Genomic DNA, 14,491 nt, shown 5'->3' on the forward strand with positions numbered 1-14,491 from the left:
TACTATGTATTATCTTCTTAACATATAGAAGTTTAACTATACTTCTCTGTAAATTATTCTGGTTACTCCAAAAGTTAATATTAAGGATGTTTTGGTCTTTTTTATGAAATTTTCTTTGGAAATTATTTTTTTCCTGTGAGTTTAACAATTTTCTAAAATTAGAATAAATTAAAAATGAATGTAAATCATATTTATGAATATATATTCTTATTATATATTGGATATTTAGAAAAAAAAATTAATTAAAACCAAATAATAAAAATATATTATTCTCAATGTTAATATTAGTTAATGCTCAAAGTAACATATGTTTATATTCAATTTTTCATTATATGTGTTACATGAATATGAAATAACGTTAAAAGTTCAAGTATTAAGGTAAATTTTAAAAATACAAATTTTCAAATTTTCTTGTACATTCTATAATCTTCACCGCTCTTTAATATATCCACGTGCATTCCAGAAGTTTCCTCTCTCTTCGATATATAAATCCGTGCAGTCCAGAACCTTCCCGCTCTTTAATATATCCCTGTCAAATCTTCATTGCATACCACCGCTCATTCTTTCTTATAGTGAAACTCAGGCCTTATTTATTAAATTCACCCACAATAACATCTCATATACCCCCTTTTAATTACAATTTCAATAACACTATCTTCGACTATAGTGTAGTTTCATATCTAAACATTATTTTTATCAAATTCTACAAGATTTTGTCGATCTTTTCCACATTCAGTTTCTCCTTACGATAACCCGAATGATATTCATTGATCGGTAAGATTCCACGTAATTTGATTATATATATATATATGGATGTGAAACTTTTATATGAATCAAACGTTATCTAATCCGCTTTTAGAAAAAATATATGCACCTGTTTAAATATAGTCAAACTATTTTAAGTGAATCTGTTTGACATTAATCGAATTTCATATGCATATCATATCAGTCATGATTTTTGAGTTTGTGATTCAGGTTCAAGTTTTGGATCAAATTAAAATTTTGATTAAATTTCATTTTATGCATAAAATAAAACTTAATACTTTTGCTCGATTCAATTTTAAATAATTAGTTTGTTTGAAGATTTATAGATCTGTATATTAATTTTTGTTTCTTGTTCATTGATCTTTTATTTCCATTACATAAATTATGAGCTATCCCATTTTTTTATTATAATATATATATTTTTGAATATTTACAGTAAACAATGAAGAAAATACTCCAGAAAAAATTTGGGATCCATACTTCAAGACTCTGTCAGGTGATATGTTTTCACATTTTTAAGAAATATCTAAAATTTATAAATATTTTTTGTGCTTAAATAATTATGTATTTCATGAATGGTTACATGTCAAAATTTAGTTATATACATTCGGATGTTAAGATGATTATATTTTTAGCAGATGTATGATGTTTCTAAATGTTTATTAGTGGACATTTTGTTGCCAAATAATTTGTTTAATTAAATTAATTATATTTCGAATTATTTTTACATGTTCAATATTATAAGATTCCCAAACATAAGGAGGCAGTGTTTGAGAACTATGCTCAGATTAAGCATACATCCGCCTTGGGGCTTGGTATATTGTGTAGTCGCTAGTACATATCAACTAGTTGCGATTAAACTTAGTACAATTGTAATTATCCTAACCATATATGAATAATAAAAATTATTTGCATTATAATTTGATTTTTTTTGTTTCATCGGGTACGTTTAATAGATGGCGACATGGAGATTGTAGACAAAGAAGTAGGGGAAAAAAGATTTCTTTGTTTTAAGTTCAGTACACATCTTCATATATATGTCACAATCAAAGGGCTAGTAGTGCAAAAGATCAATATGAAGACCTTGAATAAAATGTTGGTTCTTACAAGTCTTCAGGAGGATCAGGCGAATCATTATCAGTAGAAAATATGAGCTTTACTGCAAGTGGTGTTGTTTATCAAAAATTGAAGAATGATGCAAAGTCTGTATAATTTCATAGAAAGATAAGAGTTATATTCTTTGTAGTTTGTAGTTACGATCAATGTAGCTGTCTTTTCTCTCAAAAAGAAGATGCAATTTGTAAATTTCAGAAATTTTTAAATCTTATATGACATTATTCTAAATTTCAGAAATTATCTGTGCGATTTATTATAATATACAATTAGTAATTTTATTAATATAAGTACTAGCCCAATGACCCGTGCGATGCACAGACTGATTATAACATTTATAATGCTCTTATTTATATTGTAACTAGTAAATAAAGCCATGCCTTGCGGTAGCATTATGACGGAACGGAGCGGTGCGGTGGATATTTTATGCCGGAAACTGCCAAAGCTAGAGAGGATTTTGAAAATTTTTAAGTGAATAATGAACATTTCACTCATTTTCCACTATTTTATATGTACTACAAGCGGGTAAATGGTCCGGTCACACGCCATAAAAACCGGATATAGCCAGTTTGGCCCATTAAAAAGCCTGATTTTTAAAAGTAATTCTACAAAGTTCTAGTATGAACGAGGAAGGTTGAGGAAAATGAATATAATTCTAAATTTCAGAATAAATATGGTTATTGGGCCTTGAAGCCCAGTTTCTAAAACCTTTTACAAAAATATATGTAAAAAACCATGAGATTTCAGGAAATTTGGGCATATGGCCCAAAATGTTAAGACCAATTTTCGGGCCCATAGAGGCCTGGCTGAACGACTAGAAGTCAGGAATTGAACTCGTCATGAGTAGGATCATAGTTGTAACGTCCAGGAAATCCTACTTGTTCAAAGTTGTGGTAAGAACTAATCTAGGCCTTAACACGACTAGAAAGCTAGTCGTATGGCTTAAATATTACACTCGTCACTAGTAGGATCCTAATCGCAATTACCTGGAAATCCTACCTGTTTAGAGCTGTGAGAAGAACAAATTCGAGCATTAACACAACTAAAATCCTAGTCGCATGGCTAAGGATTTTAAGCCGTCACGAGAAGAATTCTAGTCATTATGACTAGGAATTCTTACACGTTTAAAGCTGTGAGAAGAGGAAATTTAAGCGTTCACATGACTAGAATCTTACTCATGTTGCTGGAAATTGAAGTCGTCACGAGAAGAAGTTTAGTCATCATGACTTGAAATGCTTACTCGTTTAAAATTGTGACGGGGACAAAATGAGTCATTCAAACGAATGAAATCTAGGTCGTATGACTTGGAATTCTAGTCATGACGATCAGATTCCTTGTAGTTAAGGCATGTACGAAGGAATCCCATGATACATAACACGAACAAAATCCCTAATCGTGTGATAAGGAATTTTAGTCATAACAACTAGAATCTTGGTCGTAATGACTAGGATTTCCACTTGAGCCTCTAAAATGACTACGATTCCTAGTCACAACATTTTATTTTGTTTACTTTTTAAAAAAGAATCAGAAAAATAGAAACTACTACCTGAAATTATTTTCTTTCCGAAGAAAAGTAAGGGAAAATTCCCGAAAATTAGGATATTAAGAAATAATTCATGAAAAATATTTTTTCTTGACACATTCTTGATGAAAATTCCCTTAAGTGTGAAATAATTCCCAAAAAATAGGGAAAATACGAGAAATCCTACATGTTTAGAGCTGTGAGAAGAACAAATTCGAGCATTAACACGACTAAAATTCTAGTCGCATGGCTAAGGATTTTAAGCCGTCACGAGAAGAATCCTAGTCGTTATGATTAGTAATTCTTACACGTTTAAAGTCGTGAGCAGAGGAAATTTAAGCGTTCACATGACTAAAATCTTACTCATATTGCTGGAAATTGAAGTCGTCACGAGAAGAAGTTTAGTCATCATGACTAGAAATTCTTACTCGTTTAAAATTGTGACAGGGACAAAATGAGTCATTCAAACGAATGAAATCTAGGTCGTATGACTTGGAATTCTAGTCATGACGATCAGATTCCTTGTAGTTAAGGCATGTACGAAGGAATCCCATGATACATAACACGAACAAAAGTCCTAATCGTGTGATAAGGAACTAGAATCCCGGTCGTAATGACTAGGATTTCTACTTGAGCCTCTAAAATGACTACGATTCCTAGTCACGACATTTTATTTTGTTTACTTTTTAAAAAAGAATCAGAAAAATAGAAACTACTTCCTGAAATTATTTTCTTTCTGAAGAAAAGTAAGGAAAAATTCCCGAAAATTAGGATATTAAGAAATAATTCATGAAAAATATTTTTTCTTGACACATTCTTGATGAAAATTCCCTTAAGTGTGAAATAGTTCCTAAAAAATAGGGAAAATACGAGAAAATCTAAATTAAGGTTAACTAAAAGTTGGGGGGCAAATGATAGGGATAAAAATAAGCCTAATCATCTAATTAATATCACATTAATTAGACATGGCTTGGTCTAAAGGTAAAGCCCACTTAATGAAGCCCGAAAATCCTAAATATATATTAAGTTCATAATTGATAAATGGGGGTAAATAATATTGTACAAATAATATGTTGTTGAGAATATAATACCAAGGCTCCCCAATGGATAAAGAAACAGGTTCCTGCATTCTAGGAATCCAAAGTCCAATTTTAAGTCTGAGACTTGTCCACCAACTTTCTCAACCTTAACTCTTAGGTTGCCAACACCTATATAAGGGGTCTCACTCCTAAATCAGAACTACATTTTTGACTTCATCATTGGAAAAGCGCAAGGTACGTATGCATGTTGTGAAGAAAGAATCTAATATTGAAACACGAGGGTAGTCATTAAAGGTCTTGGCCTTACGAACCCTAGTATTAATTACAACCTAGTATTCTACCCAACAAAATAACGGTTGGTTGTTAACTAGAAATGGTCGTGTTAATTTTGAAAAATATTAGATTTTGTTAGCAAAAATAGAAAATGTGTTATAGTTTTAACATGAAATAGTTAATTGGTATTTATTAATAAATATAGTATTATTATTCTATTTTATTAAATAAAATTGCCCTTGATATTTTTGAAAAAGTAGATGTTTTAGTTGATAAAAATTGAAAAGTTGACGTGTTTTAGTTGAAAATGATAATTCATGTTTTAGTTAAAAAATGATTTGTGTTGAAGTTGAAATTTTTTTTATTTATTGGTAATAATATTATTAAATAAATGCCCGAAAACCATGCTATTAAATAATTGGTAAAATTTTTGATATTTTGTCTATTATAATATAATACCTTTTCAATTAAAACGCACTATGAATTGAATTTATATTAATGATATAATATTATAATAATTTAATTTTTAATTGAATTAAAAAATCATGCTATATTAATTCATGTTATGTTAATATATTAACATTAATCTTATTAAGTTTAGCCGAAGATGCGATCACATGTGGATGATCGACAGAAAAATTGAATTTGGCTGATCGGATTAGATACAATTTGTGGAATGGTAGAAATAGGCGGAGGGATGGATTGGGGGTTGAGAAGTGTTTTTTGACCAAAAATTTCATAAAAAATACCTATATAAGGGTTTGTGCTTATGTTTTTTAGTTGAAAAAGCTAACCGATTTACATGCTAATTACGATTGAAATAGGTTTACAATAAATAAGTTCTTAAATAATTAAGTAAGACCTATTAAACAAAATAACGGTAATACTTTAGTATGGATAATTAAGTAATTTCAGCAAGTACCAACCGCTCGATTACCAAACTTTTAATATTTTGTCTATAATATTATAGTGTAAATAGGACTACTCCAGTAAGAACCCTACTATAATAAGAACTAAGAAGAAGTCTAAATCTAAGCTCAACAGCACATGCGCATCACTCATAAAAGGCATGAATGGATTGTTTGTAATTAACTAAAAATGAAGGATAAGTTGATTGGATCAAAAATCACTGCACCATATCTGGCCTGTAGCAACACTTTTTTTGGTGTTACAAATAGAAATGTTGCCTTAAATTACTAAAATTGATCTGAGATAACATTTTTTTTGTGTTACAATAGAGAATATAAGATGTTATGGTAGACATGATGAAGTCACTATTGTAACACAAAAATTATTGTTAGCATTTATATAACAACTAGTGTTACCATAGCACTTAATATTTAGGTGGAATTATAGTTGCGGGCCAATTTTGGCCAAAATTTCACCAAATTTTGGGTGGCCCAAATGAGCTAATTTGACCCACTCCTTTTTTACACTCAGACAAATAAAATAAACACTCACACCCTCTACACTCTCTGCACTCTCTACACTCAAAGGCGATGATAAGGTTTGGAGATTAGGGTTCTCAACACTCAGTCGGTCAGAGATTGAAGATTAGGGTTCTAATTAGGCTTGGAGATTAGGGTTCTAAACACTCAGTCAGGTCAGAGCTTGGATATTAAGGTTTAGTAAATAGGATTTTCAGTCGGGTCTGATCTTGGAGAAATTAGGGTTTGTAGAAATTAGGGCTTTCTTCTTGTTCGGGTATGCTCTTTTCTTCTTCTTCTTATTTTCTTCTCTGATTTGTTATTTTCTTCTTGTTCAGGTATGTTGCTCCACTGATGAATAGTTTGCAGGTAAGCGGCAAGTTGCTCCCCTTTTTATTCTTTGGATTTACTTTCCAATCAATTTAGGATAGAGTAATCAAACCTAAGTTTTGTTCTTTTGTTTGTTTAATCCATAATATGTACTATCATCCCCTTAATAACTATGGCGCCCCAAAATCCGGGGTCAGGGATCTAGGAGGCCACGCCATCTCGAATGCTATATAACACTTATCTCGTATCACAATATATAAATACTCACACCTTTATGACCCCACACTTATCACATACACACACTTATAGGTTATTGTCTTGAAAACGAACCATTCATTACTAGAGTAAATCAATCCAAAAGTGATAATTATTACAACCCAAAAGTAGTTAAGTCTTACCGCAGAAATAACCTTTAAGTAAGGTTAGTCCGTCGATAAATATTCGTTTCTTATTTATTATCTTACATAAGTCATACTTGTAAATAAGCCGGACTAAAAACAACTAAAAACCAATCCAGCTTATTCGATCTACCTGAGGTACAGAACCAAACATCCTACGGAATAGCTGGCCGTTTCCTACCCATTTCCTGGATGTCAGTTTCATGCTAGGCATCTTGATTCACGGTTATATTGTGTCAATTTAAGAAGACAAGTGTGAGCTATAATGCCCAGCATAATAATGTACAGTATGAAATGACTGTATGATAAACTCAATTATAATACCATATATGATAACTGTATTTTATTCAAAAATAGTTTTTCCTTGGTGATACATGCCTTCTTTCAAAAATAATTCTTTAGTGGATTTATTATCTTGCAAATACCTTAATGGTAAACCCCGCACCTAGACTTGGGTTACGGTATTGCATCACAATTCTAATTGGAAGAATGGGACATGTTAGGCCTCAATTATACTATAGAAGGGGATTGAATATAGTATCTACAATCAATTCGATTATAAACACAAGTATATAACAGAAAACAAATTTATTCAATATATCAAACTCTGTTACAGTAGGTTTAATCTACTCTCTCAGTGATATATGATATCACTAAGAGCTACTAGGGTTATATGAATAATATTCTCGTGAATGATAACACATCTACTGTAACACCCCCAAATCCGGGGTCGGGGATTCGGGTTATCACGAGTTAAATTTCCCTTATTAATACTTAATCTTAACAGTCAACCAACTACTGCGTACTGTGACCCCACAACACACACACACCACAACTCATAGTCTCACAGATGAATACCACAAATAAAACAAGTCATTTTATTCCACAATTATAAGTCATTACACCTCAAAAGGGTTTCTGAATAATTTACATATTCCTTGCCATTATTATAATTCATAATATACATAAGTCTGGTACATAAATAGTTGAAAACCTAGCCTATTGGTAGTTCCTACCTCAGCTACGGCGGCACCAACGCCTACAGGAAACTGCGGAACATTTCCTATCCGCTCACGAATTGGGAGTTTGATCCTGTTCATCTTGTCTATCTGTTGTTGTGTGATGAAAGAAGAAAGTAAGAGTGAGCAACAAGCCCACCAAAATAATATGTATAATGATTAACAATATATGAGCATTCTCATAGCACTCACGAAAGTCTTGGTCAAGAAGAATTGAACCAAGCTTGACCTCTTAATGTGACCAAGTCGTAAAATATTTAGTATATATGTATATATACTTTTCAAAATCTTTGAAATCCTCTCCCATGCAGAATATACACAGGGTTCCAGTTTATAATTGTATAAAAATATTGTTGCAAGGTGATCTCATATATCTAACCTTGTCTCAACGTTTTTTCTGAAAATCTTTGTCATGCATAAGATAATCATTAACTAGATATAAGTTGAAAAGATGTAGTTAAAAGATACTCCAATATACTTATATCTTTCCCAAATACTACTTGAACTACCACCGTTCAAGGTATAATCTGTTTCAAAAGTTCATCACATAGATGAGACTACAAGATAAGATTTGAATAGATTCAATCTTTGAAATATCATTATAAATAATGAAGTTCAGAGATACTTCATTAAGTCCCGATATATATATACACCTATATATATACATTTCATACACTCCTTGAAAACCTCTGTTATGAAAATTATAAACAGAGTTGTGATATCCAATGAATTTAGAAAGGAGAAAACCTTGGCATAAACCTGATATCTTGCTGATCAGGCAAAGATACCAATACGTAACCTTTTCTACTAGTAGATGGACGAATTCCCCACTGGTCATCACCCTGGCCACATTAGGACCTATGCTGGACTGCCACTCAGCCACTTACACATTGATGGACTCCCACTGAGCCACTTACACTTTCATGGACGCCCACTGAGCCCATGTTGCTTATGCCGACTCAATTAGATGAACTTACTTCCCGAACGATGGGCAAGTAATCAAGATGTTTTCTCAAAACAGCAACCTCATTGCGAATGTAAAATACACCACTGAGCCGGATCCCTCAGGTTTTGAGCGAGTATTTAAATCCCCTTCGAAAGGAAGATCTTAAATATAAAAATGAGTTTTGGGATCCGCTCTAACTTTTAAAAATCATTTTGAAGACACGAAAACATTTTTAAGAATGTTTGGAGTAATGCTGATTTAATGAAATAAATCAGTCCCGATATATTAGAAAATATCTGAATATTATTATTTAAATAATATTCCCATAAGGATAATCTTTATAAAAATAATTTGAAGTAGAAGTTTTAAAACTCGTTCTTGAAATGAATAATAAAAAACCAAAGATATACATATACGAAAGTACGATCTTTATTTGAATAATCGAAAATAAGTTTGATTATCGAAACATTATTCTTTAATAAAATAAAGAATATTATTTAATTAAAGAAGCGGAGTCATAAGCCCTCGAATGAATATTCAAAATAATATTCATTAAATAAAATAAACGGAGTCTTAAGTCCTCGAATGAATATTCAAAATAATATTCATTAAATAAAAAAACGGAGTCATAAGTCCTCGAATGAATATTCAAAAATAATATTCATTAATTAAAATAAAGTTATCGAATAAACCTTATACTATTAATAGTTTTGAAAATTATATCTATGTATTATAAATATATATATATAATATACTCGGGAACATCGACTCCCGGTTTAGAAAACGTTCACCTTTGGGTCCCCTATACTAAGGGTATACGCAACTACTGCTTATCTCTAGCATAGGTATTATGCAACTTATAAGCTATTGAATCAACAATTAGATATCAAGATTACGAAACAGACATTTTCTAAACTTGCCTGAGTGTTCCGGGGTAGACTTAAGCTTAGAGTGGGTCCGGTAACCTATGAACAACAACATAAGCCGGAATTAAACCACGGTCGCTTAAGAAACTAGACTTTAACCAATTGAACCCTAACGTTTGCTTATGGTCATTTCTACGCTTAACAAATCACATAAGTCGTTCGAGTACCCTCGGCTCCACCATTTTTAATAAATTAACCGTTACGAATTTTAAGGCGACGCTTTCGCGAATACCCTACCAACTGCCTAGTCCACTTTACATAATTGTTTCATACTCCAATTAGTCATTTAAGAGCCTTAACCAAGGTTTCAAAATAAGGTGAGGGGTAATGGTTCGTTCGTAAATGCCGTTACTTAAAACGGTCGTTTCTCCTAAACCGTACATCGGATTCAAGCGAACCACATATCAAAACGAAGCTCGTAACATAAAAAATCTAAACAAGGCAAAGGTTAGAATCTTTCACTGAGTTCACGGGTCCTAGAGTTAAGAACAGAACAGTTAAGGAAAATCGGGCATTATGACATTTATGTTTACGCGATTTCCAATTTAATTAACACTCTAAATTATCATCAATTCACTCACAACCACCAATACTACAATATTCAACCATCATGCTACAAACTCAGTCCCCAACTCCAAGTTTTACCAATTTATCCAACCAATCAAAGACCCAATATTTAAAACCAATACAAATTCATCAAAACTACTTATAATCAAAGATCATGCCTTAATACTAATAATGCTTCAATAAAACTTAATGGAATCATAAAATCAAAGCTAGGGTTTGAAGTTGATACCTTCCTTGCTAGGTGTTAAGTTACTAGGAAGCCTTAGGGAGCCTTAATCTAACCTCCTACAAGCTTAATCTTTCCAAAGAAATCAAGAACACAAAGTTAGGTTTTGAAGTTTCTAAAAGTCCGATTTAAAGAACTGTAAAAATGAATGTCTTACCATGCTTATTTGGACGAGACTTATGAACAATAGTTGTAGGCCATCTCAATACCTTTCTAACGAGCTATAGAACACAATATTTGAGTGAGTATTGAAGGAGATATGGTAGTTTTAAGTTGCTGCTCTGGTTTTGGCCGAGAGCAAGGGAAGAAAAAGTGAAGTAAAAATATTTCTAGTTTGATTAAATGATTTGTGTGGTGTTTAACTTGGTTACTTCCTTTTGTTGTTAATTAGATTGTTACAATGATAAAAATTGTGTGGCTCACAATCAACCAACCAATCCCTCCATTTGTCATGCTTATGTCACCATGCCTATGTCATCTTTCTCATGTCATCCTCTTACACTTGTCTTCTTCTTGTTGGTGTGATAACATCATCATCCACTAACCTCTTTGATTAACCCCTAATTACTTGGCTAATGACCTCTTATCTGTTATACGGTTCGCTTAACTTTCGTTCTCGTTTATCGTTTGAGTGATCATACCTGGGATCTTATTACTTAGGTTCCCATGAACCTTTTTCAATACTTTATATTCCTTTTATGATCCTCTCTAAAAATCCTTGAATTTAAATCAATTTTATCATGTTACCTTATACTCAATTCTTTCAGTATCTGGTGGATTTTCGGGAAAAATCAAAGTGTTCGGATTTGGACGATCTTTACATACACTTATTTACTTTATGGAATACTAATACGATCTTCGAATTTCCATAACAGTACTCCTATATAGCGTGGTCTGATAATTTTTCTTAATCAGCATCATCAGCAAAAGTTACTATTCATCCGTATTTCAAAAATTCCAAAAATTGGGGTTATTACAATCTCCCCTCCTTAAAAGGATTCCGTCCCGGAATCGGATAAAAAATGAATAGGGATGCTCTCTTAGCATTGCACTTTCTAACTCTCAATTAAATTTTCCTACATTGTGGTTCTACCATCAAACTCTGACTAGTTTGATAACCCTTCTCCTAAGCACTTGTTCCTTTTCAATCTATAACCCTTCCTGGTTGCTCCATATAGGTTACGTCTGGTTGCATGTCTATGCGCTCATATGCCCCTATTTGTCTGGCATCCGAATTACACTTCCTTAACATTGATACGTGGAACACGTTATGAACTTGCTACATATTCGGGGGTAGGGCTAGCTCATATGCTAATTTTTCAATATGTTTTAATATATCCAAGGGTCCAACAATTCGTGGGCTTAGCTTTCCTTTCTTTCCGAACCTTATCCATCCTTTCTAAGGGAATACCTATAACAGCACTAGGTCCCCTACTTCCTATTCTTTGTCCTTTCGTGTCAAATCAACATACTTCTTATGTCCATCTTGGGCTACTACCAGCCGACCTCTGATTAGATCTATTATATCCTTGGTCCTTTGGACTACTGCGGGTCTGAGCATCTTACGCTCTACAACTTCGTCCTAACATAAGGGAGATCGACATTGTGTTCTCTCAAGGATCTCGTGTGACGCCCTCCAAACCCGGGTCAGAAGTTTGGGGTCCACACACACCTTATTTATAACCTGCTTATAACAATAATAAAGATAATAATAATATGCAGTGACCCTACTTATCAACTACCATGGATCGCAACAGATTAAAGTATGCACACAATCCAAACACATCTACTTATATTACAAACCGTTCAAATCCCAACTATTCAAACTCAAAAATGAGTATTAAACATTATTACAAACTTTTACAAACTTAAATTATCCTAAAAGAAGCCTACTAGCTCAACTTGATCAACCTGTACCCCTAGCTCTCGCGCTGGACTGGGGATCCTCGCTACCAACTGGTTCCTTTTTAACTGGAAAAGAATATAAACAACATCGCACAAATGAGCTAACTAGCTTAGCAAGTCACAATGACAAAACTGAGAATAATGATCATCAAGTGAACATGGTTATGATATCAAGTGAACAATGGATTATGATTTAGAATTGGATATTATAGTTTCATTTTAAGAAAAACCAAGGTTAGGCTGCTGATCAGTCACGCACTAACCCCGAGCAAAGCATAGAGCACTGCTCTAACTACTGGATCCAAGGCACACATTGGCCTAACTTGACCATTATATAGTCTGACCACGAATCTGGTCCACAATTTTATAAAAATAATCCAATTCTAACATAATAACCGAATAAACAATAATAAACAATAAACAGAATCATTAACAACATTTAGTGTTCAATAATGAAAGGGTTTCAATCTTCGTAAGGATCAATAAGGTAATTTCAAAGCTTGGATGCTGGGTAAGGAAAGAATTGGATAACAAAGGAAATGACATTTCAGAGTTTCAAGGATTTGGTCTTTCAAAGCATAAGATACAATGGTTTGAGTATGTAGGTAATTCAATTCAGTGTATGGTATTTAGTTTGTATGTATTTGTGGAGTAGTATCGTATATTTGTGGTTCATATCTGGGTATACAACAATTAATGGTCTAGAAAGAATCAGGTTTACGGCTCAAGATCAATAGCTGGATTCATGGTTAGGGTTCAGTGCTTCAAAGCACTTGTAATATAAAACAAGACTATCAATCACTATAATATCTCGAGAAAGTTCAGAACACTTGCCTGGTATTAGCTTACTACACTGCACTCGCTTCCAATCACAATCGTCTTACTCCTCAACTACCTGTTTCCCTTTCCTACGTCTTGCGTCTTCTGCTCACATATCATAAGCATCTATTAATATTCAACTCGTATGATTCTATTCAATACATACTCCTATCTACCCTTCGTTTTACCCAAATCCGATTAACGGATTGAAACTTACGCAATAAACATGTAAACATCGAATATACAGACCGACAGTCAACCAACAAGTCACATAATCAATGATATCTCATTTATAAAGAAGTCTCGGGTCTTAATTAGGCTTTCGGTTACTTAAAATGATTTTTAAAACATTTTTCGGAATTAAAACGGGTCATTGGATCGATTTCGAAATAATAAATAGGGTTCGGTTGGCCAAATCTGGCTTCAAAACAATTTTATAATAATTATCGAGCCTTGGAAATAATTTAGATCAATATTTTAAAGCTCGAAACTATTTTTCAAGATTTTTAAATCATTTTTAAATAATTAAATCTAATTAAATAATTAATTAAAATCAATTAATAATTAATTAAATCAATTAATCAATTAATTTTCGAATTAATTGACCAATTAATCAATTAAAAATTAACTGAAATTAATTAACTTATTAATTCAGATTTATTTTTAAATTAAAAATAATTTTTGGAATTAAAATAATAATTTTCAGAATTTTTAGAAATTAAAATGAATTTTTATAATAAAAATAAATAGAAAATATGATTTTTGAATAATTTTAAAACAGGAATCCAACTTTTGCAAACTCTGAAAAGTTCAGGGACTGAACTTCATCATCTTCAAAAGTCAGGGTACTAAACTGCAATTTTTCCAGCCCTCGCCGGAAAACAGTCGGGGTTCGCCGGAGAACTCGACTCCGGCATCCTCCCATCACCACAAACTCCAGATTACATCTACAATTTACCAGGAATTTAACCATACTCTTTAATCACACAGACAACCCCTGAATAGGCCGGAAAATAACCGAGAAGTTCGCCGGTTTCCGGCGAACTCGACGTAAACTTCAAAGGACAACTCGCTTCTCTACAGACCTCGTTGATTTGTAAAACTTGTACGACTGGATTGCAAATTTCACAGAGAATACAACTCACTATACCACAACATTTATCTATCCCGAAATAAGAAACCCCCAAATTTCAATTAAGAACATTCATACGGGGT

At 32.6% G+C, this 14,491-nt stretch overlaps 1 long non-coding RNA gene across 1 annotated transcript; it reads left to right on the plus strand.

The window, feature by feature from the left end:
• Positions 1–635: 635 nt before the first annotated feature.
• LOC141710878 (uncharacterized) lies at positions 636–1,982 on the plus strand. The gene is made up of 3 exons (XR_012571109.1): positions 636–774; positions 1,202–1,261; positions 1,722–1,982. It is a non-coding gene; the product is annotated as an uncharacterized LOC141710878 (long non-coding RNA).
• Positions 1,983–14,491: the final 12,509 nt, after the last annotated feature.

Source organism: Apium graveolens, chromosome 3 (genome assembly GCF_009905375.1).
Source record: "Apium graveolens cultivar Ventura chromosome 3, ASM990537v1, whole genome shotgun sequence".
Classification (NCBI taxonomy): Eukaryota; Viridiplantae; Streptophyta; class Magnoliopsida; order Apiales; family Apiaceae; genus Apium; species Apium graveolens.